The following is a 27972-nucleotide window of genomic DNA, read 5'->3' as shown; positions in this document are numbered from 1 at the left end:
GTGGTGCCGTGAGAATTTCTCACTGAGGAGTCTGGCTCCTGATTGAAAACCCAGGTGTAATGTTTCCAGTTTGACCATTGACAATTACAGAGCTTTACCTGGCAGGCCTCTTGGGCATGGTCAGACCTGGGGCATGGTCAGCGCTTTGCAGAAGAGTGTTGACCTTTGGCCAGACATGCTCCTTCACATTGTACTAGTCCAAGTGCTTTAGTTCCTAGGGTTCTTTACTTGAGCCTTTGGGCTGATGTTCTCTTCAGGCACCTTCATAGAAACCTGTGAAGGGGAAACCTTTTTCCCCTTTTTGGGTAAAGACTGGGAAACCCTGAAGACTCTTTTAGCCACTCTGACTCTGTACACAGTACTTCCCCTTGTGTGCTTCCTGTTCCCACCACCAATCCCAGGGTCCATAAAACGGCTGGAGTCTTTCTGGGGGCTCTCTCAAAAGTGATAAAACTACTGTATCTGTGCTGTTGCACCTGGCCCTCACTGGGGTCCAATGAGGAAAAACAGAACAGGAGAAAGTCAGCATTTTCTTTTGTTTGTCTCTTGCTTACACCATCACAGTGAGTGAGTAAAGGCTTAAATCTCTCTCTTCGGCTTGTCATTTGAATCAGCTACTCTGACACCTGACAGCTCATCTCTCTCTTCTAGCACAGGGGAGGTCCTGACACCCAGGAGAGACATATTCTGCATTTAGTCAACTGCCATGATGGAGGACATCGAAGCAGGTTATGACAGTATCAGCCAAGTAACACCTTGCTTCTCATCCCTTTCCTCTTCCTGGAGTAACCAGTGGCAGTGTGGTGTGCAGTGTAGCAGGAGAGGGAGGGAAAGACAGAGATATTACAAAATGAGAGACCATAGTCCCTTCGCTCCTGCTGATCAGGTCCAACCTGGAGAAAGGGAAGAGCTGTAGATTGGGAAGATTTGATTTAGACAATGCAGGGCTGTTAAATACCTGAAAGTTTACTCACTCATTCCCCAGGAGTTCTTGTGACCTAGTGTCTGAAAATGACTGAAAAAGCTCTCTAAGATCTGTCTGAAATAGAACATAAGATTAGGATAAGTGACTTCATAGACCCATTTTGAAGGATGGTATTATGAAGGAAAAGAGCTATTTCATTGTTTTACTGTACTAATCCTCTAAACATTTTATATTAGGCCTTTTATTTTTTTACTTTTATTTTATTTTATTTTATTTTTGACAGGCAGAGTGGACTGTGTGAGAGACAGAGAGAAAGGTCTTCCTTTTCCATTGGTTCACCCCCCAATGGCCACTGCAGCCAGTGCGCTACGGTCAGCACACCACGCTGATCTGAAGCCAGGAGCCAGGTGCCTCTCCTGGTCTCCCATGTGGGTGCAGGGCCCAAGGACCTGGGCCATCCTCCACTGAACTCCCGGGCCACAGCAGAGAGCTGGAGAGGAAGAGGAGCGACCGGGACAGAATCTGGCGCCCTGATCAGGACTAGAACCCTGGGTGCCGGCGCTGCAGGCGGAGGATTAGCCTATTGAGCCACGGCGCCGGCATATATTTTTTTACTTTTAAATACATATAACCCATGTTATATGTATATTTGGTGTGAGATAGGGATTGGCCTTCCTTCCCCCATGCTCTAAATATGTAGCCAGCTGTTCTATTGTGTTACTACATGTAATAAACTCATACAAATTCTTTGCTACTCTTCCTATTGAGAGGTGGGACCTAACTCATTTCCATTGACATAGTGATGTCCTTGGTCCAGAAAAGTTGGCAAAAGTGCCTAAGAATAGGTCATAAAAAAGATGTGCAGCTTCAGACCAGGACTCTGCAAAACTCAGTCTTGGAGTTCTGATTGCTATGTAAGATGTTCTGCTATTCTGAGGTTGCAGCAATGCTATGTGATTGTGTTAGAGACCATATAAAGAAGTCTTTAGATTACATGGGGACAGAGATGTCTGGCCAGTTTCTCCTGTTACACCCCCTATGTGTCACATGGAACAAAGACTATAGTCATCACTGCCAAGCCCTACCCTGATTGCGGATTCGGGACCAAAGTGGTGTATTTTAACCTACCATGCTATGGGGGTGGAGAGTGGGACAGGGAAGGAAGATTGTCACAGATGGCACTATATTTAGATATGAGTCTGCTTCTGGACTCTCTTTTGTGTCGTGATCTAATTGTTTATTTCTGTGAGAGTGCCATTCTGCTTTAATTACTGCTGTATGGTTTGGGAACCAAAGTTTTGCTTTTCAAAATTTTGAAATGACGTTTGCACATTTTGTTTCCAGATGAACTTTAGACTCAGTTCACCAAGCTTCAAACAACATAAACAAAAACCACTGGAATTTTTATTGAAACTGCATGGAATTTATATAATAATTTAAGGTCATTTCATTCTTTTACACAGTTGAGTGTTCCAAGAGGAACACAGATGATTCTTTTATTCAAATCTATTTTATGTTATTTAATGAAATGTTATATTTTTATAGTGGTCTTGTACTTATTTTTATTATTTATGTCTAGGATTTTATAGTGTTTTAAAAGACCTTTAAAACTGTTTCACAATAACAGAGAGAGAGAACAAGAGAGAGAGAGAGAGAGAGAGAGAGAGAGAGAGAGAGAGAGAAGTATTCCCATCTGCTGGTTCATTCCTTAAATTTCCACAACAGCTGGGGTTAGTCAAGGCTGAAACTGGGATCCAGGAACTCAACCAGGTGTCTCATGTGGGTGGGGTAGGAACCCAATTCATTGAGCTATGACTACTGCATCCAAGGGTCTGCATTAGAAGGAATCTGGGATCAGGAGATGAAGCTAAGAATTGAACCCAGGTACTCCAAGATTGGATGTAAGCATCTTGACCACTGGTGTAAATACCTATCCCTAAAGACTTTTGTTTTAGAGCATGTTTAGGTTCATAGAAAAACTGAGGAGAAGGTATAGAACTTTGCTATGTCCTCCTTTCCCCACTCCACCCCAACATGCATACATTCCTCCCCTGTCAACATCCCTAACCAGAGTGGATTTGTTACCATTGATGAACCTATAGTGACACAGCATTATCATTCAGAGTCCATGGTTTACATTAGGGTTCCCTCTTGGTATTGTACATTTCACATGTGTGTTTTTTATGTTTGTTTATATCTACTTTAAAGAGAGAAAGAGACTATCAGAGAGCTCTTCCATCTGATGCTTCACTCCCCAAATGCCTGCAGTATTCACCCTGGGCCAGGCCAAAGCCTGGGTCACCCACATGTGTGTCAGGAAGCAAAGTTCTTGAGCTATCACCTGCCGTCTCCCATGGTTTAAATTGGCAGGAAGCTGGAATCAGAAGCAGAGCTGGTATTCAAACCCATGTGGTCTGATATGGGATATGAGCATCCAAAGTGGTGTCTTAACTGCTGTGCCAACTACATGCACCTCTGTAGGTATACAAATGTATAATTACATGTCTCCACCATTACAGTATCACACAGAGTAGATTCACTGTATTAGGCCACTTGTGTTGTTACAATAAAATACCTGAGATAAATTACTTATGAAGTAGAGAGAAATTTATTTAGCTCACAGTTTTGGGGGCTTAAAAGCATAGTGCCTGCATTGACTTGGCTTGGTGAGAATTGCATGGTAGACGATGGATGGGGTGACTGAAGTTTGCATTGGAGCCAACCATTAAATCTCAAACTGAAGCAGAGAGGGTAGGGCCAAATTCAGGCATTTAGAACCATCTGCTAACAAGAACTATGGAGGAATTCCTTAAGAACTACGTTTCAAGGGCATACCCCTAAGTGACTTAAGGATCTCTTGAAGATTCCACCACTTCCAACACCACCAAACTGGGGAAAAACCCTCAACCTATGGACCCTTACAGCATATTCAACATCCAAGCTAAAATTCTAAAATTCTCTTTTCTCTACCTAATCTGTCTCTTCTTACCTTCTAAACCTGGGCCATTTTACTGTTTGCAGAGCTTTGACTTTTCCAGAATGTAATATGGTTGAAATAATTTTGTCTGTAGCTTTTCCAGGTTTTCTTCTTTCACTTGGTAATATTCATCTAAGCTTCTTCCATGTCTTTCTGTGGCATGATAGCTCATTTCTTTTTAGCACTGAGTAATATTCCATTGTCAGGATATGTCATAGTTTGTTTATCCATCCACTTACTGAAGAACATCTTCATTGTGTCCACCATTTGACAGTTAAGAATAAAACTGCTATAAATATCTGTATGCAGGGCAGGTGCTGTGCTGTAGTGGGTAATGTTGCTGCCTCCAGTGCTGGCATCCCATATGGGCGGCGGTTCAAATCCCAGCTGCTCCACTTCCTATCCAGCTCTCTGCTGTGGCCTGGGAAAGCAGTAGAAGATGGCCCAAGTTCTTGGGGCCTTGAAACCATGTGGGAGACCCAGAAGAAGCTCCTGGCTCCTGGCTTCAGATGGGTTCAGCTCCAGCCATTGCAGCCATTTGGGGAGTGAACCAGGGGATGGAAGACCTCTCTCTCTCTCTCTCTGCTTCTCCTTCTCTCTCTGTGTAACTCTGACTTTCAAATAAATAAATAAATCTTAAAAAAAATCTGTATGTAACTTTTTGTATAGACATAGGTTTTCGGTTACCAGCGAGCGTGATTGCTGGATCATATGGTAAGAGTGTGTCTAGTATTGTAATAAACTGCATAACTGTCTTCCAAACTGGCTGTACCATTTTGCATTCCCACTAGCACTAAATGAAAGCTCCTGTTGCTCTACATCCTCTCCAGTGTTTGGTGTTGTCAGCATTTTGGATTTTGCCCATTCTTGTCATTGTTTCCTAACCCTATTTGACTGTCCACTCTAATTGAAAACCATCTTTGCCTTTGGAATCTTTAAATGATTCAGAATTAATTATGTATCCCATTTTTTCAATTGTCACACACTAAGAGGAGAGTAATGTGAACTTGGAAAGAGAGAGAAACACAATTTTAGGCTTGAAGGGGCAGGACTCACTCTGTGTATGTGTGTGTGTGTGTATGTGTTTATGTGGTGAATGATATTTTTACCCTTTTCCATTAATGCAGAAATTCCTCTGACTCTTAGAAATCAATTTAAGTAAATAGAGAAAAAAATGTCAGAGTAATCAATAGTAAATGAAGAAATCCAGAAAATTAATAAGCTAAAATATAATATTTTATTGTTTAATGAAATAGAGTTATAAAGGGGTGAAAGTTGATAAAACTTTTCCTAATTAAAGGAAGATACCTTAATGGATCTGTTGATTCAGTATTGTATCTTGAAAACTGGTTTCAGAGTAGGGCATCTTGTTTAGAGACCCTTTAAAGTGTGTATTGATTGATTGATTGAATTTTTATTTGAAAGGGAGAGAGAAAAAAAGAGAGAGAGAGCTCTTTCATCCACTGGTCCACACCCCAAATGCCTGCAATAGCCAGGTTGGGCCAAACCAAAGCCAGGATCCCAAAATACCAGTTGATTCTCCCACACGAACGGTAGGGGCCCTAATACCTGGGTCATCATCAGCTGCTTCCCAAGAGCATTAGTAGGGAGCTGGATTAGAAGCAGAGTAGCCAGGACTTGATCTATGCTCTCCAATATGGAATGTGGGCATTCTAAGCGATGGCTTAGCCCACTGGGCCTCCATGTCTGTCCCTTGAAGAATCTTGGCAAGTGTATTTAGTGCATTTCTGTTTTTAGTTATTGCATGCTAAAGAAATAGAATGGCTACTTGTGCCTATCAAACTCAAAATGTCTCTTAGGTTGAATTAAGAAAAGTGAAGCAATAGCAAGGGATCACACAAGGGATCACCTGTCTGAGAGGCCCTGCATGTTAACATAACTGATGTGACCAGAACCCATGTTGTGTTACTACTGATGAGACTGCCCATTATTGAATTATTCTCTTTCAGCTCCAAATTCACCTTTCAATACTGAGGTGGAAGAACACTGCAGGAGAAAAGGACTTCTCATCCTGGTCCATATGTCCTTTCTCTCCATCCTATGGTGCTTGCTTAGGGATCACCCAATGGAGATGAAATGAAAGTTGGCTTCTCAGGGAATCAGCAGCATTCCTGTGGGCAGCTTCCCAGGGAGTTCTTTGGGTGCATCTCACTGCTTCCTAGTGAATTCAAGAATAGCCTCTACTGACAGCTTCCTAGGGATTTCACTAGAACCCAACTAGGGTTCCCTGTCTACTAGTCTAGTCTCAGAAACTGTGGACCAACTGCAACTTCTCTGTATCCAGTGGGCTTAAACCAGAGCCCCTCTACTGAGGCCTGAACCCTAGTCTTGTTGGGGGGGACCCCCTTGCAAGTTTATTCCAGCTTTGTATTCTCTCTCTCTGACCTAGGATAACCTGTAGATTTATCTTCTATTCTCTTCTTGGTAGCTAATCCTCTTAAATAATTGCTTATATTAATTATTTTCACTTTAAGTGTTTGTGTGATTTTTGTTTCCTGACTGGTCTTTGAATGATACTATAGGACGTGAAGCCAAAGAAAGCAATTGCAATCTCCATGGGGCCAGTTCACACTTTAACATCACTTCTCAGAATCCTCATCAGACCGTGTGTTTCTTTTATTTATTTATTTTTTTACTTTTATTTAATGAATATAAATTTCCAGTGTACAGCTTATGGATTACAATGGCTTCCCCCCTCCCCCCCATAACTTCCCTCCCACCCGCAACCCTCCCCTCTCCCGCTTCCTCTCCACTTCCATTCCCATCAAGATTCATTTTCAATTCTCTTTATATACAGAAGATCAATTTAGTATAAAGATTTCAACAGTTTGCACCCACATAGAAACACAAAGTGAAACATACTGTTTGAGTACTAGTTATAGCATTAAATCACAATATACAGCACATTAAGGACAGAGATCCCACATGAGGAGCAACTGCACAGTGGCTCCTGTTGTTGACCCAACAAATTGACACTCTAGTTTATGGCGCCAGTAACCATCCTAGGCTGTCGTCATGAGTTGCCAAGGCTATGGAAGCCTTCCAAGTTTGCCGACTCTGATCATATTTAGACAAGGTCATAAAAGACAGAGTGAGGATAGTAACCAATGATCCTAAGAGTGGCATTTACCAGGTTTGAACAATTATACAGCATTAAGTGGGGAAGAGGACCATCAGTACACACATGTTGGGAGTAGAGCCATTGGTGGTAGAGTAGAGGTTATGATTACAAAGGAATGAGGCCCAAGTGCACTAGACAGGGCCTAGAACAAAGGACAGAGTCATTATTAGAGGAGCTAAGAAAGGTGCTGTCTAAGCTACAATTAAGTTTTCTGATTGAGAGGCAAATAGAACCTGATAGAAGGGGCTTGATAATAATCTGGTGGGCTTTAGGCCTTGTAAGTTAAGAGGCCCAGACCTATCTATCTCTTCACATGGGGTATATCCTAAGGGAGGTGTGAACCTCCTAGGGGAAGGCACTCTGTTGACTTTCATTACTTGGCTGGCCTGGGAGGAGAGCTGGCCAGGTAAAGGCAGGGGGCGTCTCTAACAAGAAATTTACAGTTCTGCCTGCAATGTTGCTGACCCTACTTGACCATCCCCTCAGCTGCAGTGGTCACTTTGGAAGTTGGGCTGAGTGAAGGGCTTTTCAGCTTCGAGCCAATAAGATCTGTGGCTCTGACCTGGGCATCCTTCGACTCCAGGGCAGGTCCATTTCCAGTGATCCAACTCTTGGCAGAGCTGCCAGGGCTCTTCACAAGCTGACTTCTGCTGAAGCCCAGGCTTACCACATTGAAAGCCACTGCAGTGGACTGGCCTGTTGGGTCTCCTTGAGGGCAGATCACTGTACAGATCAGCCATTAATAGGCCTGCCACCCATTGCTTCTGATGCCGAGCTTTCTTTTCCTCCTGGTTTGTGTTAAAGCAGACCAGAGGATGCAAGTCAAGGGAGTGCCCGTTTCCCATCTCTAATCTTCGGTGGCCTGAACTACAAGTCTATAGTCACAGGCATGTTCTGTAGTAGTTTTTCTAAGGTAGACAATGCCCATGAGGAAAATTATATTCTCACTTGAAAACTTTCTTTCCCTTTGGTCTGAAAGGGAGGTTTTTTCTACTTACTGTGTACTTTGCTGATGGCGAAGTGAATCTAGCTATGAGATTATTATTCGAGTTCTTATTTTGGCTATGCTATTGCAGAAAAATGTTAGCCATCTCTTTTATAAGGTCTAAAGATTAAATTGTGCATCCTACAGATTCCTTCATAATAGAATTAGTTTCCTACCTTGAAGAGAATAGAGAAATGAAAGAACAAGTTGGGCTTAGAATAGAGAAATGAGGGAGCAAGTCCTAGATCGCTTGCTGACAATAGCAATATTACATGAATACTTAGCAAACCGTTTCAACCATTAAATAACAACTTAAGAAAACATTTACCAGAAGGTCCAATGCCTTCTATAAATTTTAAGAATCATGTATTTGAAAACACCTCTGAAATATCTAACATGGTGTAGTTTGTTTAGCCAGTAAACTTAAGCACAACCATCTAAAATGTTTTTAGTTTCTTTCTACCAACAAGTCTAAAACATATGATACACAGATTCAGGTCCCACAAATTAAAATGTATCTTTGATTGATTTTAGCAGCTTAAATTTATGGACAATCTTATCTATAAGCCATTTAAAATAAAACTCTTAATAAAATTTCCCCATGTGGACATACAATATGTACGCACATATAACATAGCATAATAGACCAATATAGCAATTTTAATAATAGCTTTTAAAATCTTTAACTCTTTTTGTAGATTGCCAATTGATTTGAATTGCTTTTTCTTTTTAGTAACCTCAGTTAACCATACTTTCTCTCAGTTGGTACTGTTAATACATTATTGGCTTCATCTGTTTACAGAGCCATCCCAAAGTACTGAATACAATAAAAGTGGCTGGAAAAAGTCCATAGGAACCTATAGGAGGACAGCTAAACCCAGAACCAACAACGCATTAGTTTTATGAGCAGCAAATCATATCTAACTGTGGATGACAAAAGACTTTAAGTCGCCATGTTTCAAATTATAAACTCATCAACCAACAAGAGGCACTTGCTTACTTCACAGTATTTTTGAAAGCACCTGTAGGATTTTACAAGTATTTAACCCTTTAAGCCTCTGGGGCTTTCTCATTAAGATAACTATCATGTCTAGTAACACAAGATCATTAGACTTTTTAATTCTCAAACATTTGTATTAATAGCATTTTCCATTATAGAAACTTAAAGTCTGGTACCACATCACATCTTGACAGTCCTTCTAATATACTCCAAATAGACTGATTAGTTGGTGTCTCTATAAGATGAGAGACATAGGTCCTTCGATTTTTTCAGTTTGGCCCAAACTGGAAAAACCAAAGTCCAGGATTTACTGGAAATTTTAGAGACCAGATTGTTTGAAACTTTGATTTTTTGAATGCCTGTCAAGAATGCCAAGAAGGCTCAAAATCCAAAATATCTGGTTGAAATAAGATTTCTTAAAATCATGACATAACATAGACCAAATTTGATCATTGTTACAAGGTGATTATTCAAATCTTTGAAAAAAGCACATATTTAAATAACCCATAGCTCTTAATAAAAATTCAGCTGTTTTTGAACAATTAGAATTTAACAGACATCAAGAGAACATAATAGATTACTTTAACACATTGCTTTAACAGAGCATCAGAGTTTAATTCTAAATCAAAGAGAAATTGAGCTTCCTGTGATCTTTTGCTGTGAGGTTTCCTTCCTTTACCTTCTTTCATATTGGTGACCATGTTTCTGTGTTTCTGTGTGTAACACATCTTTAAGCATCTTTTGCAGGGCAGGATGAGTGGCAACAAATTCTTTCAGTTTCTGTTTGCTATGAAAAGTCTTAATTTCACCTTCATTCACAAATGAGAGCTTTGCAGGATATAGTATTCTGGGCTGGCAGTTTTTCTCTCTTAGTACCTGGGCTATGTCTCGCCATTCTCTTCTAGCTTGTAGGGTTTCTGATGAGAAGTCTGCTGTGAGTCTAATTGGAGATCCTCTAAGAGTGATCTGACGTTTCTCTCTTGCACATTTTAGAATCTTTTCTTTATGTTTCACTGTGGTGAGTTTGATTACAACATGTCGTGGTGAGGATCTCTTTTGGTCATGTTTATTAGGGGTTCTATAAGCTTCCTGTACTAAGATGCCTCTGTCCTTCTCCAAACCTGGGAAATTTTCTGCTAGTATCTCACTGAAAATGCCTTCTAATCCTTTCTCCCTCTCCATGCCTTCAGGAACTCCTAGAACCCGAATGTTAGGTTTTTTAATAGTATCCTGTAGATTCCCGACAATATTTTTTAGATTTCTAATTTCTTCTTCTTTTCTTTGGTTTGCCTGTTTCCTTTCCTGTTCTCTGTCTTCTAAGTCTGATATTCTCTCTTCTGCTTCGCCCATTCTGTTTTTAAGGCTCTCTAATGTGTTTGTCATTTGATCTATTGAACTCTTCATTTCATTATGATTTCTAGTAACTATCAGAGTTTCTTGTTCCACTAGTTGTTTCATTTCATTTTGATTCCTCCTTAATATTTCACTTTCACGAGAGAGATTTTCTATCTTGTCCATGAAGGATTTCTGTAGTTCAAGAATTTGTTTTTGAGAACTTCTTAATGTTCTTATCAATTTTTTGAGATCCGCTTCTGGCATTTCTTCTATCTCATCATCTTCATAATCTTGAATTGGGGTGTCTTTTTCATTTGGGGGCGTCATAGTGTCTTCCTTGTTCTTGTTAGCTTGGTTTTTGTGTTTGTTGTTTGGCATGTTGGAGATATTTGGTTTCTTCACTGTGGTGTTTTTTCTTGTTACACTATGGCTCTATATTAAGTGGACTGTCTGCTTTCAGTGGAGCCTGAGAGGCTTGAGATGAGTGTGGACTGAGAGCTGTGTTTGGTTCCTCAGGGTTGAGGGTGTGTCAAAGATGACACTCCCAGGTTAGGTATGGTAAATCTCTCTTTCTTTTTTTGATTTAAAAGGGAAGTAATTCCGCACAGCTGAACGTAATTGGAGGTAGTTAGCAGGCAAATGAAATACCCACAGGAGCCAGAGATCGGAAGCTCTTTCCCAAGGACCACACAGGGAATCTCTGCTGCCCTCAGTGTGGGCTCCAATTCTCCTGCAGTCTCCCACTGGGTTGCCAAGTTAGATGCTAATCTCCTGTTATTTCACCCCTCCCCACAGAGTCAGGTTTTTCTGCTAGGCTCAGGGCTGGTGCAGACCTGAGGTCGCCCTGCTTATGACGTATGTCCAAAATGGCGCCTGCTCTGTCTTGCTTGCCTTTGAGAGGTGAGAGGAGAGAGAGAAACTTGTGTCCGTATCAGTCACTTTTTTTATTTTTTTCCTCTCTCTCTTCTAGTTAGCCTGGTGAACTTTTCCCCACGGAGTTTCAAGCCTCGTTCCCTCTAGCCTCCTCCTTCCGCTTGCCTGCTGGTATCTCGGGCTATGGAGGTTCGGCTCACCTCGCGTTCCAGCGCTGGTGCGTTGAGTCTGCCGCTGGTGTCCCGAACTTGGGCTCCCACGCTCTCCACGCAGGTCCACTGTGAATCACTAGTTCCGGAAGAGTTTCCTCTGCTGTTTCATCACCTACTCTTCCTTGACCCTGCAGTATCTCCACTTATATTAAATTTTCTCTCCCCCCGGACTAAGTGTGCTCCCTGCCTATTCCGCCATCTTGCCACCTCCCAGACCGTGTGTTTCTTTTGGATATAAATTTCATCCTAGCATAGATTTTAATGCTGCTTATGAACACTTCTTCAGTACCTGTTCGTTACTTGAGAACTGATCAGAGTGTCTGGAAGCAGTGCATAAATGAAGAACACACATGTACACACATAGGTGCACGATGAGGAACACACATGTACATACACAGGTGCACGACGAGGAACACACATGCAAACACACAGGTGTGTGATGAGGAACACACACGTACACACAGATGCATGATGAACACACATACACACATGGCTGTATAATGAGGGACACATGTGCACACACAGGTGTGTGCTGAGGAACACACATGCACACACAGGTGCATGATGAGGAACACACATGCACACAGGCGCATGTGCACATGCACAGTCATTCCCAACTCAAGCTCTTACCCTAACTAGCACTGAGACTGTCAGGGAATTGTGGCAAGAAACCTGTATCAACTTTTCCTTTGGGAGGCTTAATGAAACAAATTTAGGATATTTTCAGCTCAAAGGATTTATGCTGTTTGTTCTAAGTGGTGTGAATAAATGGAACAATGTTAGTGAAACAAAAGAAGAGTTTTGAAGGCTAGCCATAGATTCTGGGGCTGGTGAGAAACATAAGTGACAGTGAGACATGGGGAGTGACCACTGAGAATGAGAAGATGTGTTCTAAACTAGAAGTTGCTCTTCTTGTACCAAATGCAGTGCAATCTGGGAAAAACCTCCCACCACAACAGGGAGCAGGTGGAGGAAGCCATATTATGCAACTGCACAAGCAGACATGTTTTTCAGAGTTGGAGGAGATACATAAACACATGGAAACAGATGTCAAACTACATACATAGCGTTAATACTTCCCTGTTAGAGTCTGGGCTCTGAGCATGTGCAGATTAAAGACTGGGAGTATTTTTTTATGAACAGTCTGGCCTCATACAATAACCAGACTGATGTGAACTAGATTAGGTTACTATTCAAAAAATGACCAAGAGTCAGGAAGCTGTCAAAAAGTTTGTGTGCAAGTGATCAATTTAAGTTCATAATTGATCATAATGATAAGATTAAGTGTCAAAGGGATCACATAAACAAGATTAGTATCTGCTAATACTAACTGATAGCATTAAAAAGGAGAGGCCCGCCACCGTGACTCACTTGGCTAATCCTCCACCTGCGGCACAGGCACCTCGGGTTCTAGTCCTGGTTGGGGCACCGGGTACTAGTCCTGGTTGCTCCTCTTCCAGTCCATCTCTCTGCTGTGGACCGGGAGGGCAGCGGAGGATGGCCCAAGTGCTTGGGTCCCTGCACCAGCATGGGAGACCGGGAGGAAGTACCCGGCTCCTGGCTTCGGATTGGTGCAGCGCCAGCCATAGCGGCCATTAGGGGAGTGAACTAATGGAAGGAAGACCTTTCTCTCTGTCTCTTTCTCACTGTCTATCTCTCTCTCTCTCTCTCTCTCACTGTCTAACTCTCCCTGGCAAAAAAAAAAAAAAAAAAAAAAAAAAGAATTAAAAAGGAGAGAACGATCCAACATGGGAAGCGGGATACTCAGCAGATTCATAGAATGGCAGATGTCCTACACAGCACTAGGGCCTCAGAATCAGCCCTTAAGGCATTCGGATCTGGCCAAAAACCCATGAGAGTTTCTCGGGCATGAAAGCCAAGACACTGTGGCAAAAAAATGACCTAAATGAAAGATCTCTGTGAGTGAAATTCCAGCGGAAAGAACGGGCCATCAAAGAAGGGGGTACCTTTCTCTGAAGGGAGGAGAGAACTTCCACTTTGACTATGGCCTTGTCTAAATAAGATTGGAGTTGGTAAACTCAAGAGGCTTCCATAGCCTTGGCAGCTCATGACAAGAGCCTCAGGGGATTACTGACGTCATAAGTAAGAGTGTCAATTGTTAAATCAACAGTCACTGTGCACCTACTCCCCATGTAGGATCTCTGTCCTTAATGTGTTGTACTATGTGAATTAATGGTAAAACTACTACTCAAACAGTACTGTAAACTTTGTGTGTCTGTGTGGGTGCAGTGTGTTGAAATCTTTACTTAGTATATACTAAGTTGATCTTCTGTATATAAAGATAATTGGAAATGAATCTTGATGAAGAATAGGATGGGAGAGGGAGTGGAGATGGGATGGTTGTGGGTGGGAGGGAGGTTTTTGGGGGAAAAGCTGCTATAATCCAAAAGTTGTACTTTGGAAATTTATATTTATTAAATAAAAGTTGAAAAAAAAGTTTGTGTGCAGATAATTATTGTGGAAAATGGTCTTGGACCTAGTGACTGCCTTCTATTAAAGACAAGGCCGCAAAAGTGATAGGATATCGCTTCTGAGACTCGGTTAGAGATGTTGATTTCTGCCTTCCCTCGCTCTCCTCTCTGGAGCTCCCATCACTCACTGTGATGAAGTCAGCTGCCATGTTGAAGTGGTCCTGTGAAGGGACACAAGAAACAGGGTAGCTTCTGCCAGCATCCAGTGAGTGTCTGAGGCCCCCAGGCTGGCAGCTGGGGAGGCACTGAATGTTGCCTCATTCAAGCCTGACGGTGAGCTCACACCCCCAGCTCACAGCTGAGTTTGGCTGGTGAGATGCCTCCAGGCAGAGGCCCGTGGCTAAATGTGCCTCCATTCCTGTGCCCCGAAACTACAGGATAACAGGTGTTTGTTTTTAGCCACCAAGTCTTGTTACACAGCAGTGGATAATCAATAGAAATAGATAACAATTGTGTGTTACATTAGTGTCCCACGGCTGCTGTAAGAAATGACTACTACGAATGTGGTGGCTTAAAACAACAGAAATTTATTCTCCCATACTTCTCAAGTCCAGAAGTCCTAAACCATTATGCTTTGATCAAAGTGGTGGCAGGACCCTATCTCCTCCCTTGAATCCTTGCCTTGCCTTGCCCAGACCTCCTAGGCTTGTGGCGACATCACTGAAGTCTTTAGAGCAATGCTTCCAGACCCCTGTCCTCACCTCTGCAGAGCCTCTTCCTGCCTGTATGTCTGTGTGTGTCTCTCCAACTCCCTCTGAAAGATCCCTGCAAGTCCATGGAGAGCTCCCTCTGAGTATCCAGATAATCTCCCCTTCTCAAGTTCCTTACCTTCATTACATCTGCAAGATGCTTTTCCCATATAAGGTAATATTTTCAGGTTAGGATCTGAATACTTGTTGGGGGAGGGGCATTTTTCAAATCATGACCCTTTAAAAACTGTGATTATACTCCAGATACCATGATAAATGCTTTGTGGTTTTTTGTTTTCATTTATGTGAATGTCATTTACATGTGTTATCATTCCTCATTTGTATACAGAGAAACTGGGTCTCAGAGAGCTTGAGTGACTCCAGTCCAATAGCTAATAAGTGGTAAGCCAGGGTGAACACATGTACTCTGATCTGGGAGCTTGTACATCTAACTGCTACAGTGTATTGTCTCCTTATCATATGCTTAAACTAATTACAAAAGGAAAAATCTATTTCTATGTATATAGTAATATACTCAATGAGCTGATTCTTTTGGGAGATGGGTATCTTCATAAGTGCCAAGTTAAAAGAACTCTTTCAGTTGTTTTTTGAGGGGCATTTTGAGCTGGGAGGAGCTTACCTAACATTTAGAACAAAAATCTTATTACCTGGAGAAGATAGGTCAAATAGCCTTTCTTAACAAATGAATCCCATTCAAGAACTATTTCTTGGATGTGTCACATTTATGTGAACCCTATCTGGTGCTGAGGGTCCAAAGACCTGGAGTAACCAAACTGTCCTCTTTTGAGAGGGGCTCTGTTAGAGACCTGATTGCTTTGAGCATTTAGAGGCACATATTCACCATTAGCTTTAGAAAGGCTTCGTTTAACTTTCCTGGGAAAACTGGATCAAAGGTGCAACCTGAATGAGGGTGCAGGGTGAATCTTATCTTGACCAAGTTAGGTTCTGTTCAGCATTTGCTATGCTATTCCTTTAACAATTTGTTGACTTTCGATGTATGACCTGGTCGTCTAAATATTTGGATCACACAGAAACTTCTGTTTTGTGTACAGTAAAGCTTTAGGCTTATGAATCGCTTCTCCGCATTTTTTCACAGGGGGCAGATTCCAAATTTAAGAAGGTAGTGGTGTCAGAGGCCTAAGGGCTATTTCTTGGTGTGTGTGTGTGTGTGTGTACTGCCGCAGCATTCACGCGGGCATGGCTATCCCTTCCCCAGGGTGACAAGCCTGAGCAGGTGTGCAGATGGCTAAGGACTCAGGAGATGGGGCTCGGGTGGCAGATGGCGATGCCTTGTCATGGTTCCAACAGCCTTTTGAACCTTCTGTGCCTCCTCTGACATGCTGCACTTCAGATGGCAACCTCCTTTGGAGGTGAATTGTTCTGTGCTTCGTTTCCCATGTTGGCATTGACCTCATGCCTGGCACTGGGCAAAATATGTTGGCCTCATTTCTGCCCAGAGACAACAGAGGCTTACTAGTATTTAGTGCTTTGTCGTACTGATTTTAGAAAATAAAGCCAGGAGAGATCTTCTAACTTTCCCAGGATTACTCAGTCACCAGTGCTATCTTCTATCTTTGATAACAGCATCTCCCCAAGAATAGATCTTTCATGGATAAAGGAGATCTCAGGTCAAGTAAGTGGGAATGTTTCATGGAAGAAGGTGTTTTAAGGCTGAGTGAGTTTGGAGTGTGCTGGAGCCCCTCCTCCCCCCACCCTGCCTCATCCCTGCAGCCAATCTGTAGATACCCACATCCTGTCCTGTCAGCCTTCGCTGAATTCAGCCGCGGTTGATGTTCCTGGCATGTTCACAGCACCCTGAATTAAGCCGGCTCTCTTCCTTGTTGCCTGAAGCCTTTTATTTTTGTCACTCAGGGGACAACCTGGGGTGGGGAAGGAGCGTTTATATTCCAGGTTGACCCTCAATCGCCAGGAGGTTGGGGTAAGTGCTCAAAGCCCTGTGTGACGCTTCTGAAGCCATATTATCAATCCTCAGAGGCTCCCACTGGAGCTGAGCTCCAGCGTCTCACAGCAGCAGTTTGTTCATTCACACAAACTCATGGCTTTGCTGCATTCCTGCCTCATGTGCTTTTCCTATTTACACCTCTGACAAACACTTTGCCCCTATACTTCTGTGTAAGAATCTGTTTTGGGAGATCCCCACTCTAGATTGTTCTAATGCATGTTAGATTTGAGTTGAGAAATCTACTTAATCCTGTTTCCTAAACTTACCATTCTTGATTTTTTTTTTTTTAAATAAAAGTACCTTTTTCTTCTTCTTCTTTTTTTAAAGGTTTATTTATTTGGAAAGCAGAGGTACAGAGTGAGAGAGGGAGGCAGACAGATAGAGAGATCTGCCATCCTTTGTTTCATTCCCCAGATGGCTGGAACAGTGGCCCAGGGCTGGGCCAGGCCAAAGCCAGGAACCAGTAGCTTCATCTGGATCTCCCGTGGATGCTGGGGCCATCCTCCTCTGCTTTCCCAGGTGCATTAGCAGGAAGCTGGATGGCAAGTGGAACAGCTGGGACTTGAACCCGCATTCGTATGGGATGCTGGCGCTGCAGGTGGTGGCTTAATCTGCTGTGTCACAATGCCACCCCTCCATGAATCATTTCTTACTTTAACCTCTGTGTCTAATGTTTGTCTTAATCTACTTGCTGAATTACTTTGATTCCTGGAGTTATTTGAGCAAGAGATCTCTTCACACATTCCCTTTCATTGCTCATTTTTGTAGTTGAGTAACCTGAAAGTCACAGGCCCACAAGGAACCTGAGAGTATACTTAACTCATTTTATGAATGAAGAAACTAAGGCTGAGTGGTGAACTGTCATCGGGGTCACAGCTGCTCGAAATGTTCTTTAGCCCAAAGGTCAGCAAACTGTGGCTCTTGGGCAAAATGCAGTCTGCTGCCTGTTTTGTTCCTCACTTGTCCACAAACTAGGAATAATCATTACATTTTTTTTTATTTTATTTTTTTTATTTTTTTTATTTTTATTTTTTTTATTTTTGACAGGCAGAGTGGACAGTGAGAGAGAGACAGAGAGAAAGGTCTTCCTTTTGCCGTTGGTTCACCCTCCAATGGCCGCCGCGGTAGGTGCGCTGCGGCCGGCGCACCACACTGATCCGATGGCAGGAGCCAGGTGCTTCTCCTGGTCTCCCATGGGGTGCAGGGCCCAAGCACTTGGGCCATCCTCCACTGCACTCCCTGGCCACAGCAGAGAGCTGGCCTGGAAGAGGGGCAACCGGGACAGGATCGGTGCCCCGACCGGGACTAGAACCCGATGTGCCGGCGCCGCAAGGCGGAGGATTAGCCTAGTGAGCCGCGGCGCCGGCCTAATCATTACATTTTAAAACAGCTGAGAAATCAAAAAATTTATTTCATGACATGAAAATTAATATGAAATTTCAATAGATAAAGTTTTATGGAACAGGGGCACACACATTTATCTACGTGTTGTCTGTGGCCGCTTCAGTGCTCCAAGGCAAGAGTAGTTGTAAAAGTCCATAGGACTCCAAAGCCCATTTACTCTCTGACCCTTGACCGAACAAGTTTGCTAATCCCTGCTTTAGATTCCCAGGGTATGACAAAGGACATTGCATCATCAGGATAAGTCAGTGTAGCATAGCCAAAGATCACAGCGTTAGGAGCAGGGCACAGGCATTCCGTTCTCCACTGCAAGCTTCACCAAACTTTGGACAAAAGAGGCTGCCTTTTTAAATATCAATGTCCTCATTTATAAAATGGAAGAGCTGGACTTCAGGTTTCCTAAGGTTCCTTAATGTGCTTAGTAGGGGCCAAACGGAAACATTGTTTACATCTCTTCCATGAGCCAGCTTTTGTGGATTTATAAAGTCACATTATAGACTTGACAACCAATTCCAAGTCCTACCCGAGCCACCTCCTCTAGTATACATCCATCAAACTCTTATGTCCTCTGCCCTAAATCATCTAGGGGTCAGGACTGCGTGGTAGCCCAGCCCCAAGCTGTTTGTCCTGCCTTGCCCTTGCCCTTGCCCTTGCCCAAGAAAACACAGCCAAGGCTCAGGACCATGCTTTGCCAAACTGCTTCCTGTTTCTGCCTCCCACCGATCCCTGGTGATCATGGCATGGCCCTGCCTGGCGCACGGGACCTCTCATTTGGAGGGGAGCTGTAACAACAGCCCCCCACTTCCCTGTCAACAGCCTTGAACCATCATCTTCCAATCATCTCTTCTTCGCCTTTCCAAATTAAGACTGGGGCACTAATCATGTAAGTGCAAATAATTTGTAATTCTGTGCAATTATTCCAGCGGTTAACATCTGTAACTCTGGAATGTGATTTGTTCCTGATGTTCAGCCAAAGCCAAACATCCTTCATCACAGTTCCTCATCCACGAGCAAGTGAGCACCCAGGGCCACGTCCCCGCCACACAGGGAGCCTTCACCCATTTCGAAAGTTCGTATGACTTGTCTGTAATCTTGTGGTTTGCCAACTCATAAATCAAACGCTGAGATTCAGGAAAGTTTCCTATCACGTAGTTCTTCAATTGTCTTGTCTCTCAACACTACTCTGGTGCTCCTTGAGCTGTACTACACTGTTTTCTCTGTGTGTTCCCTTTAGTTCTGTCAGGTAGAACCATGTTCTTCTCCAAAGATGGTCTAGTGTTTTGGTCCTCCACACACGATTGCTACCGTTACCTTCCCTTTATGAATTATCTCTCGTGGGATCCTTTAGGATTCCAAAGTGAGTTCAAACCTACAGGTGCCTGCTGGTGGCACACAGGGATTAAGTAGACTGAGTGTGATGGGTTGAGTGGACTTAGAAATGAATGACCCTGTACTTTGCGGCTGGCTGTTAGTTCTGTTTTGAGTAATTGTCCTCACAAGAGAATTCCATCCAGTGGTGACAAAACTTTCCATTTTTAAAAAAGAAGCCCCAAACCTAGGTTTTTAAATGATACCTCTAGGGATTTTTAATGTTTCTGACAAATGAAAAATTTTTAAAAACACAATGTTTTTTGAACAAGTGCAGCTATGTATTAAACTGGGTCCCTGAGCTATCACTGCTGTGCCCGATGTGGGATAAATAGAGAAATCCTCAGATTCGGCTTTGCTTGTATCCCAAGTCATTCCTTGGCCCAGAACTTATGACTGCTGAACTCCTTGGTTTTCATTGGCACTTAGTTTTTCTAAATGCTATCTTCTCAGGATCTAGTTCCTTCCCTTCTGGGAGGAAATTAGCCAACCTAATGAAATTCATCCTAATGGGAATTTTTCTTTGGGTCTTCCCTTCCTTCTCAGTTAAGCTGTGTATTTTAAGATCAATGCTCTAGGGATATGTTTGTAGCAGCTTTTATCTAAAGTTGGAGGTTTTAAAGGTATAACAGGGTCAAAAGCTCATGGCAGGCCATAGAGGAATATTTCTGTATAATGAGTAGTGGTACCTTGTGCCAGCTCCAAATCACAGGTGCCATCGAGCTGTCAGTGTTTGGGCCCAGCCCTCCAGACATGCTGTGCTCATGGTCATGTTGTTAATAGTATTAGTAGTGGTATTAGCATTAGTAATAGCTCTTAGACAAGAGAATCACTAAAGGACATCTGTTGGCTTTCTGTTTCTCAGGTTGAGAGTGCTTTTTGGTGTTGACAGGTACCACATTAAAAAAAAATTTGTGTATTCACCTGGTAATTGTATGCATTTGGAATCCTCTATGTTGCCTAAGCCCTATTTAGCATTCTTAACAATATTCCTCCTAAATTTCAACATTTAAACACAAGATTCAGATTGCATAATTTAGACAGCTGGTTCAACTTGCTCATATTGACAGGGGGAGAGCTTATTTTGGGTTTTGAGAGAGCTGAGTTTTGGGGTTTTAAAGCCCAAAACTACTTTCTGGTCTTCCCTGCCCATTAGCCAGGGCAGCCAATACCAGTGAAATATCTGCTGGTTCCATCTGGGGTTCCAGGCAGCACTTAACAAGGCCCTGAGATCAGTAGTTGAAGAACCCCCAGCCCCACCCCGAGCCCCATCAAGCCACCCAGCTCCCTCTCAGGTGTAATTAGATTCTGTGCCAAGATTGCACACGTCCAAGTGCCTAGCATGAGTCACTCTTTTGCCCCAGGGTTGAAAAGATCGAATCAGTGAGTTAAATAACAGAAAGGTGATTTGGCTCCTTCTATTCGCCCTGAGAAGTGGGGTGAGGGCAGGGAAAAAACCATTTCTTTTTGGTGCTTATGTGCAGAATAACTTTTCCCTTAGAAGAGTGATGTCTTGACCAAAGTGTAGAGATTTTCCATTTCTGAGAAGAAAGTCGTCTTGGAATAACGAGAAGGGCAATAGTTTGGAGGCGAGCACCACCATGTGGCTGAAGTGCAGATGGCGGTTCTTCAGGTTGCATAACAGCCCGCGCTCCATGCCTCTGGAGACACAGTTTTGCTATCTTCTCATCTATTTCTTAACTCTGTTCTGAGTCATCGCAGAGCAGCCCAGTGATAAAAATAATATTTTCGGCAGTGTCATAGACTGCTGAGCTCCCAAGGATGGTGCTCTTCTACAGAATGGCTGACCGAGCTGCAGGAAAGTGACGGTGGAAGATTCACAGAGCAGCTTTTACCAGATGGAGCATATTGTTTGGAATTAGCCACTGGACTCTCAAGAGAAAGCTACCAGTTTGGACTCTGAGAAATACCAGCGTCTGCTACTGAGGGGACCTTCTGACCTTTACTGGCTAAAGAAAACACAGGTTACAGTAGGGGAAAAGTAACATCTGGTTAGAGATTCAAAAGAATTTTACAAGCCACGTGGTCTCCCATGGACTGGAAACAGGAGATAAAGGTTTTTTTCTGTCACTTGTGGAGTCATAATGAAGACAAAAGGGTGGGAAAATGTAGAGAAGCCCTATTGACTGTACCTTTAGGTCATAAGCTCATGGTAGGAGGCTGGTGCAGATAGGATAAAGAATTTTGGCTCCAGAGTGATTTTTTCCTGTGCAGTTGGCACCCAGACCCTTGGAGCTGAGTGAGGCTGGCCCCTCTCCTTTTGCAGGGTTTTTTTCCTCCTCACTTCCAGATTGTTTAGAACACGGGCATTGGGAGTCAGCTCCAGTACGTGGAGGTAGTGAAAGTTGTTTATAAAGACCTAGCACCACTTAACATTTCACAACTACTCTTCTAGTCCTGTTCTTTCCTTCATATAATACCCTAACTGTAAACAGAAGAGGTCTATCAGCTCTTAGAATGGTAAGCTTAATTGTAGAAACCTGACAAGGAGGTGTGTTCACATTTGCTCCCTTTGGAGAGTTATTAGAGTGATGGGAGACAGAAGAGTTCTCACTCCCACAGTTATGAATGTCTTTATACATCCCCTTGAGGCCTTCCTGTCCCTGGCCTGCTTCCCACAACCATCAGCATTAACATATTGGGAATTCAGGTGGAGAGAGCTTCTTGAGTGTGGACTGATGACCATCTGGAGGGACTTTTTTGGGACTACAATCACCTCCTTCTGTAGAAGGTCATTTATTGCCCTTAAGTGACAGGAAGCTGGGAGGGCCAGCTGACATGGTAAACAGATTTAGGATCCCAAAGATTCTCAAGCAGTGGGAATCTGAGAGATTGAATGAAACAAAATGCAATTAATTACAATGATTACCAAGTCCTATATTTAGTAACCTTTTGGCATTAGCCCATTTAACTGCCCCCTTGACATTCCTGAGAGTAGGGACACCATAACAAAAAAAACCATGGGAATACTAGAACTCCAACTCAGGGAAATTATGACTGCTGTCTTTGTACTAGCCATGGGAAAATCTTGCCATGCCTCTTCTCCTCTATATCTCTTGACTCTCTGAGCTGGATATTCCATTGCTCTTTTTTTTATTATACCTATTTTAATTTGGAAACCTGCTAATGAAGGTGTGGGAGCCTCTCGAATGCCACTGGTATCACCACTCTCTCATTGGAGGACTCCCTTTCTCTGTCACTGGGTGATCTGAGTAATTCTGTTAATTCCCTCACCCTCCAGCTGGGAGACACTGGCAGTAGACCCTTGCACTGTAGAAGATTCTAACTTCTGTCCTGAGTTAGGGTTGGGAAGGCGGCAGAGTAGGAAGCCCCAGGAATCTGTCTCCACACCCAGGTAAACGATAGAATTGTCAGAACCTGTCTGATGCAACTTTTGGAACTCTGAAGTCTATTTGAAGGCTTACAATTTCCAGAGGAAGGCGTGGACCAGTAAACTGTGGATAATTTTAGTTCTTAGCACAGTGGCAGATGCCCATCTTCCACCCTCAGTCCCAGGGACAGACAACACGCACGGATCTCTTATGCGAGCTCGTGTTGAAAATTGGAGATCTGTGTTTTGAGCAGTAATTGCTTCTTCTGATCTTGGAGGTGCAGATGGGGGGCAGTCATTGCTGCAGCCATCTTCACAGCATTGCAAGGCCCTCTCCCTGCAGCTGAATCAACTTCCAGGAAATTTAAAGGGCAAGCAGCCTTTGAAATTCTCCTTCCACCCTCCATCTCTTTCGTTATTATTATTTTTTTCTCCTTTGGGAGCCAGATATTTAAAGTCTGAGACATCCACAAGCAAGCACACAGAGAGGAGAATTGATAAATGATAAAGTGCATGCCCAGGGGACGATATAGACTCAAAAGACCTGAAAATACCTAACCTTTAGAGCTCCTGTAGAGGCTGGCACTGTGGCATTGCTACTGGCTCCTGGCAAGGGATTGGCCCAGCTCTGGCTTTTGTGGCCATTTGTGGAGTGAATCAGCAGATGGAAGACCTCTCACTGTCTCTCTGTCTTTCTCTCTCTCTCTCTCTCTCTCTCTCTCTCTCTCTTTCTCTCCGTAAATCTGCCTTTCAGATAAATAAACAAATCTTAAAAGAAAACTCACATTGAATGTGGTACAGGAATAGTCTTCAACAACCAGACATTAACAACAAAATAAAAAATCAGCAAATCTTGGGGAAGGGGACAAATCTGATGACCAGAGTTACTCATTATGTAATTCAAACATCCATAATTCAACAGAAAGCCACAAGGCATACAAAGAAATAGGAATGTAGGGCCCATTCTGAGAAAAGACAAATGATAGATTTACTAGACAAATACTTTAGAACAACCTTCATTAAGATGCTCAAAGGGGTCAGTGCCACGGCTCAATAGGCTAATCCTCTGCCTGCAGCACCGGCATCCCGAGTTCTAGTCCTGGTTGGGGTGCCGGATTCTGTCCTGGTTGCTCCTCTTCCAGTCCAGTTCTCTGCTGTGGCCCGGGAAGGCAGTGGAGGATGGCCCAAGTGCTTGGGCCCTGCACCTGCATGGGAGACCAGGAGGAAGCACCTGGCTCCTGGCTTCGGATCAGCGCGGTATGCCGGCCACAGCGGCCATTGAGGGGTGAAGCAACGGAAAAAGGAAGACATTTCTCTCTGTCTCTCTCTCTCTCGCTGTCTAACTCTGTCTGTCAAAAAAAAAAAAAAAAATGCTCTAAGGACTAAAAGAAGTTATCAGTGAAGAGGTAGAGAACTTGAAGGAAACCAAAAGGATTTCTGGAGTTGAAAAGTATGATAATTCAATAGAGGGTTTCAAAGGCAGATTTAAGCAGTCAGAAGAAAGAATCAGGGATCTTGGAGATGAAATGACTGAACGGATTGAATCTGAAGAACAGAAAGAAAAAGGCTTTTAGAAAAGTGAACAGAGTCTCAGGGCTCAGCATGACACGTTCAGGGAGACCAGCCACAAATACACGTCGCGGAAGTCTCAGAAGGAGAGAGAAAGCGGCAAAGAGATCACTCAGAGAAATGACGGATGAAAACCCTCAAAATTTGATAAAAGATGAACACTCAAAAAGTTCAACAAAATCCAAGTAGATTAAACTCAAGGAGATTCACACTGAGGCATGTGGTCAACCGTCTAAAGCCAACAACAAAGGATCTTGAAAGCAGCAAGAAAGAAGTGACTCATCACCTAAAAAGAAAGCTCACTATCAGATTTCTTACCAGAAACTTTGAAGGTTGGAAGGCAATGTGTTGATATACTCAAAGTGTGAAAAAAAAAATCTGCCAAACAAGAATCCTATATCCAGTAAAAGTATTCTTCAAAATAAAAGGTAGACATTAAGATATTTACAAACAAAAGGTGAGAGAGCTAATTGTCACTAGATCTGCCCCACAAGAAATACTAAATGGAACCTTGTAGGTTGAAATAAAAGGAAATTAGGTGGTAACGTGAAGCCACATGAAGAAATAAAGATCTCAGTAAGGTAAATACATGGAAAATTATAAAAGTCGGTATTTTAGCTTTTGTTTGTAACTTCACTTTTTGTTTTCTATATAGTTTATGAGATCAGTGCATGAAAAATAGACACTAGGTTGGTCAACATATTCATGTCTCTCTTTAAAGCTTTATTTATTTACAAAAGGCAGAGTAATAGAAAGAGAGAGGAGAGAGAGGAGAGAGAGAGAGAGAGAGAGAGAGAGAGAGAGAGAGAGAACCTGTGCGAGAAAGCGCTTCCATCCACTGGTTCACTCCCCAAATGGCCACAACAGCCAGATCTGAACCAAATGGAAAGCCAGGAGCTTGAACTCTGCTTGGATCTCCACGTGGGTGGCAGAGGCTCAAGTACTTGAGCCATTTTCTGCTGCTTTCCCAGACTCACTAGCAGGGAGTAGGATGAGACTGGAACCAGCATTCCAATATAGGATGCTGGTGTCACAATGGCAGCTTAACCTGCTGTACCACAATGCCAACTCAGCATGGACATTTCTACATTCATTACATTTCTATTTTGTGCAAGTCTTTCTGTAAAGACTATTTGAGAAGTTGAATCAACTGTCCTTCAAAATCTTCATAACCCTGAGTTTCTATGATTCTGTGAGTTGTTTTCTAGTGCTAGTTATCTATGTAACCTAATGTGAGTCACTGAACTTACCTTGGACTCAGTTATCTTCAGTGTTTCTTTCTAGCTCCAAAATTCTATAGATTTTGGAAACTAAAGGATGATAAAGGCATGTTACTTTCCTTATTGGACAATTGATTCTTTGAGTAGGAAGGCGTCTAAGAAATGTTAACTTCGCAGAGTTGGGTTAATTTGGGAAGGCTAACATAAGTTAATGAGAAGCTGAATTGCAGAATATTTTTAATACCATCTCAGGCACATAATTTGATTTTAGAGAAATAGAGTAGGTAGCCAGAAAGAATTCATCTTTCAAATGAGAGATCAAAATGAATAAGGGAAAACTCAGTGTACTCACTTCTGGATGAATATTGTGAATTCAAGTGGCCCAAGGTAATATGGGTCACTGTTATGCTTTGAATTTGTTTTTACAGTCCTCTGAACTGTCTCTAAAGTCAGTATACCCAGTGATTTCTTAAAAATAGGAGTAGGAAAAGGAGTTTTGAAGTTTGGAAAACATTCCTAATAAAATGGAGTATATTGTTTTCTATAGTTACCCATAGTACTTCTAACAATTTACAATAGATTGCTAGAACTTCAACAGAAACTTATAAGTATTATATATTTTGGATGAAAAGAAGACAGCAAAAAAAATTATAAAATTTTGGTTAGTTTGCATTACAGGTTTTTGGAGCAGAGCATGAAATCCAATAGTAAAGCCCAGGAAAAATCATTCTAATTTTAGAAAAATTAACACTAGCCTCCCCTACAGCCCCACGATTAAAATCTGATAGAACTGCTATGTATCCTTCCACAGGATTTCCCTCCTGCATAAAGGGAAAGTGACAGAGGTTTTTTTTTTTCTGAGTCATTTGATAGAATAAAGTGGAAAGAAAAGAACGATATCGAAGATTCTTCTGTTATCCAGATTCAACAGGAGCCCTGTGCTCTCTCATGCTAACCTGCTTTGTCCTGCTCCCCCGGTCCATGCACTATTTTGTTCTTCTCCTGGGGATTTTCTCCTAGTTCCTTATTCTGTAACTTAGGGCTTTTTCTTTATCTGTAATCCAGCATTGACTTAAACTTGAGCCATCACTCCATGTTTCTCCCCAAATTCACTTGTAAGAGTGTCTTAGTCCGTATTGTATGCTCTATCACCAGACCCTAGGCTGGATAATCTATGAAAACAAGGAATTTATTTCTGACAAGTCTGGAGGCTGGGAAGTCCACGATGAAGGTGGTAGCAGATGCTGCTGTCTGTTTCCGAGATAGCAAGTTGCTGCTGTGCCTCCCATGACAAAGACAGGAAGGGCAAAGTGGGGTGGACACCCTCTGCAGCCTCTTTTATAAGAACATTAACCCCATGCATGGGGGTGGAGCCCTCAGCTCCCAAGCACCTGCCAAAGCCCCACCTCTAACACTGTGTTCCCCTGGTGACCAAGTCTGACCATGCATTTTGGAGGGATAGATATATTCAAACTGTAGCCAAGAGGCCATCTGTAGACAGACGTTTCTACAATTAGGTGTGGTAGGTTTTAAACAAAGATTGAAGTACTTTGTTGAAGCAAATATTACAGATCATTTAGAACATGTTCTGAAATTGAATATTAGCTTTTCTGGTCCCCTGAGAGTCCCCCTTCTCTTTCCACAACTTGGATGTCAGTGTCTTACAGTGTTTCTCCACCTCCCCTGCTGCTTCTTTGCCTCCCAGAGGTGACCAAAACGTGTTGTTTGATTATTACAAAGAGTGGCTCAGGTCTTTCACTTACCACTCTCCCGTCAGGCTTTGTGTAACTCAAGGGTAAGGTGCCTTGCTGAAGAAATTGCTGAGAAACGCCAAGGGTCACTCTACCCCCTTCCCTTGCTCCTGTTTGGTTTTACAGCATCAGGAAGAGAATATGGATGTTTATTCCCCCAAGTCTTTCACCCCAAAGATATAAGAGGGTACAACTGATTTTGGCTTTAAATCACAATTGCAACAAAAATCTCTGTGCTGTTCACAGTTTTCCACACAAAGCTGGAAAATGCTATTTCTACAGAAGGGTCACTGAGACATGACTCAGGAGCCTGGGTTCTAATCTTGGTTCTGTCATTAACTCATTGCGTGATCTTGGGAACGTATCTTGCTGGGCTTGAATGAGGAATCTAAATTCCTTGCCAAGTCTATGGGTTTTGATTTGTCTGAGAGTGTCCCTTGTGCTTCATTCTATCAATACAGTACGCCTGGGGTTTGTCTTCACAGAGGGGTAAATATCCTTCTACCTTGGAATGTCTTCCAGCCTCTCCCTGGGCAGCCATCTGGTCAACATCTGTTGTCAGGAGCGATGCAAGTTCTATAGGCCAAACTTTAGAGGAAGATACAGGCACCGATCCTGCTTCTTTCAGCTCAGAAACTCAGTTGTGTTACCTGGCTTCCTTACTTGTAAACTGGTTAGGGTGGCATCTACCTTGGAA

This window comes from Lepus europaeus, chromosome 11 (assembly GCF_033115175.1).
Source record: "Lepus europaeus isolate LE1 chromosome 11, mLepTim1.pri, whole genome shotgun sequence".
Classification (NCBI taxonomy): domain Eukaryota; kingdom Metazoa; phylum Chordata; class Mammalia; order Lagomorpha; family Leporidae; genus Lepus; species Lepus europaeus.
The sequence above is the reverse complement of the archived record's forward strand: the minus strand, read 5'-3'. Positions refer to the sequence as shown.